The sequence below is a fragment of the Zonotrichia albicollis genome, chromosome W (genome assembly GCF_047830755.1).
Source record: "Zonotrichia albicollis isolate bZonAlb1 chromosome W, bZonAlb1.hap1, whole genome shotgun sequence".
NCBI classification, from domain to species: domain Eukaryota; kingdom Metazoa; phylum Chordata; class Aves; order Passeriformes; family Passerellidae; genus Zonotrichia; species Zonotrichia albicollis.
In genome coordinates this window covers 18,845,528-18,849,198 of record NC_133859.1, presented here as the reverse complement: position 1 = coordinate 18,849,198, position 3,671 = coordinate 18,845,528, and positions in this window count along the sequence as shown.

Sequence of the window (3,671 nt, the reverse complement as noted above, 5' to 3'; positions counted from 1 at the left end):
TCTTTCCCCCAAAGATACAATAGACTACCTTTGATTTGGTTTCAAGAGTTACTCCTTCCTCCATCAAAAAAGAGTATAATAGGAGTTCGGATGAACTGCAACCCTGAGATCTCCCCAGACGTGACCTGGTGAACTCCATCGGCTGGACATCAAAGGACTTTGTGTCTGTATTTGGTAGCTATATACCTTTCTTTCTCTTCCTCCCTCTTTTCCTTATTTTTCCCCTTTTTCCCCAATTCCTCCCCAACACATTTTGCTGTGGTTATTCAATAAAGGTGCATTTGTTTTGATTATCATTGCAACCCCCTGTGCCGTGTCGGTTTTTTGCACCCTGAGATCAAATCCATGAACCATCACGAAACCTGTTTGTAAGGACAAATCATGACAACCTGCCTTGGGGGGAATGCCCAATGCGGAGGCGGCACCCACTGCAGGGGCAGGGCTCAGAGGTGGCAGAGGAGAAGGGAAGGCAGGAGGGAGATCCCAAACGCCATCTTGAGTGCCCAGGGCAGGAAAGTTTCACACCATAGCATTCAAAATGGAAGATCTGGCCATGTGACCGTCGCCATCTTGTCTCACAGAAGTTAATGGAAGTGTAGGGTAAAGAGGTGTAGGAAAAAGAGTTCGATTAGAGCCCAGGTTGTCATGGCCAGTACCAGCTTGAAAAGGGGATGGGAGAGATCTCAAGGTGGCAGGAGGCAGGTAGCACTCCTGAGCCTTTTCTAGGTGATTTCCATCTCCAAACCTGTCCCGAGGGGATGAGGGCACAGGGACAGGGGGGTAGGAACACAATAACTGTGGTACAGAACTTTTAGTTTTCTCAGAACCCTCTCCCAAATCCTGAATCACCTTACAGATTGAAGGAAAAAGTGGCTAGAACTTCCCAACATGAAAATCCCCTTCAGTTTGCAAATGATGCATCTTTTTCCCAACCTTATCCCAAAACTCAACAGACAAAACTAACTTACATGTAACACCTGGAAACAATTTGCAGATCCAAAGAAAAAGAACCTTTAAATCTCCCTTAGAGAACCTAACATTATTTTTAACAAGGGCATTAGAGACTTGGGAATAAATTTCTTTCTGGTTAGTGGTTAGTTTAGAACCCATGAGCCCTCTCCCTCCTACGAGACAAAAAGAGGAAAAAAACCCAAAAAGGTGATCTTCACCAGAGTTCACTTAGCATACCAGTGGGTCAAAAGAAAAATCTCGGAGGAGTCTCGCTGATTCAACCAGCCCACGAGGCTCTGAGGGTTATTGGTCGGCCCCTGAGAAATTCCCCAGAAAATTGGCGTTTTTTATCTCAGGGAACTGGAACACTTGACTGCAGCTTAAAATCCAGTGGCTGGCCAGTGGAGACACTTTCAAAGGGCTAACTCAAAGCCCTATGGTCAAGGCCCAATTGTTGCGCCAATTGTTGCAGCGTAGGGGTTTAGATGGTGGTTGCTGCTACCTATTTCCCAATAAGCATCTCCTGTGGAAAAGCCATTTGGGTAAGCATTCAGGCAAGGCAGTCAAGTCTACACACACCATACTCACCACGGCAAGCTCAGCGAAGAGGCAGAAAGGCCTTTTGTATGATCAGTTCCAGCAAAGGTTTATTGCATCCACCACACCAAAGGAAAACCAGGGACAAAAGACAGAACATGTGCTCTGCACAAGGCTTAAGTAGGCAAAGATACAGGGGCGGTACAAAGGGAAGAAGGGGCCTGCCACCAGGAGTACCACAACCAATGAGGAAACAGGGAAAGGAGAAAACAGGGGAAGTTGGGACATATGGGGAAAGGAACTGGGATGGATCAGTGTTGTGCAAGACTCCATGGGGAAGTCTTTTCCGTTTGCCCAGGTGGGGAAACTCTATGGTAAGTCTCTCCAGGGGAGGGTTCAGGGGAATTCCCTGAGGGGGAAAGATCCAGAAGATTCCACACACATCTAAAAAGAGAAATTTGAACCGTCACAGTAGGCATTTAAACTTTTTTTCTTGTTTACTTATAAAAGGATGTATGTGTAAGTCTAGGTGTACAGAGCTAAGTAGGAAGGATTAGACTCATTGTCTGGGTTTCAAGACAAATTTCAGGAGAAAACACCCTGGAATGAGTGTTTCCTCTTAGGAGAAAAGACTTCAATAACTCCCTTTTCTTCTGCCAATGAGAGAAATGGATACCAGGGGGTGAGAGTGAAAAAAACCCCAAAAAACAAAAAAAAATGTTTATTAACAAAAAGAAATTGAATAAATGCTAGATTTTGAAATTGTGGAACTTTATCTCCTGCAGAAACCCAGTAACAACAGTCTTCTCTTGTCTGCAGGTACTTTTCCCTTTGGTGTAGATACAGTTGCAGCTGGCAGGGGTGCTGGTAGCTCCCCAGCTGGGCAGGACAGGTGCTATGATTCTCCCACAGCTGCAGGGGGTGCTGTGGTGCGAGTCTGGCCATCTTTCTCCACATGGACAATGGTGGATGCAGCTGGCTGAGAGGGATGGAGAAGGGGCTTCCCTTTACAACCTCACGGGGGCAGCCAAATCTGGTGCCTCCTCTGTACAGCTAAAGGGGCTGTAGCAGGGAACCTTGGAAGCAGCAAGCCAGAACAGCAGGGCAGGGTCCCCCAGGACAGCAAGCAAGAGGCAACAGAAACTCTGCAGCTGTAGCAGGGCCATGTTGTGATGCCCTAAGTTTTAGCTTTTATATTTTTCAGATTCTGTACTGCTTTAATGTGTAGTTCTGAGCTTCATATTAAGGGATGGTAAGCTCTCTTCACAGAGTAGGTAGACAAAACAATTCATTTTCTAGCTTGGGACCAAGGACAACCAATCCAAATTTCAGGCCCAAGAGCATAAACAACAGTGGACTGAAGAGAGAAAACAAGAAGGATGGGACTTCATAATCTGAAGCTGTAATTGGCCAATTAACCCCAGTATGCAAATGGGCCAAAACTTATAAAAGTGTGAGACCCCATGACCGGTCGTCCATTTTGTGACCATTTTGTGTTCATCTTGGGTGTAGCCCTGGCTGGGCTCTTGTACTGCCCAAGGTGTATCCATTGAGGCCTTTTAATAAATACCTACTTTATTCTTTAGCTCTGTCTAGACTCTGTTTTAGGTCAGCCTTCCCAAGGCATGAGTTTGACCTCCCAGCAGGCAGGGGCAAAATAGCCAGTGTAGCAAAAAAACCCAGAGCAGCAGTAGAGGCATGGCAGGGGCTGAGCAGCAGCAGGCTGGTTCCAAAACATGGCAGAGAGAGACTCCCAACTCCCCAGGATTTCTCACTGGTGCTGGCTGGTCCCTGGGTCCAGGCCATGTGTAGGAGGGGGCAGCCCCTCAGAGGGAATCGAGTGCAGTCTCGGGTCCTGGTGGAGCATGCACTGGCTCTGGGCTTCCTGACAGCAGAGCAGTAAAAGAAGCTATGCCAGCAAGCTCAGTCAGTGCTGAAGCAAAAAAACAAACAAAAAAAACCCAACAAAAAAACCCAAAACAAACATAAAAAACCCCAACAACAAAAAACAACCAAAAAAGAAGCAGGCAAAACCTACAGAAACACCAGGATGCCTGGTCAGAAATATCGGCCTCTTGTGTCCAGCCGAACAGCCTGCACCAGAAGAGGAAGGCCTGCCTTTTGCCCCGCCCCCAACTCCCTTCCTCTGGCCATTGTGAGTCAGTGAGGAGCAAGGGGTGGAG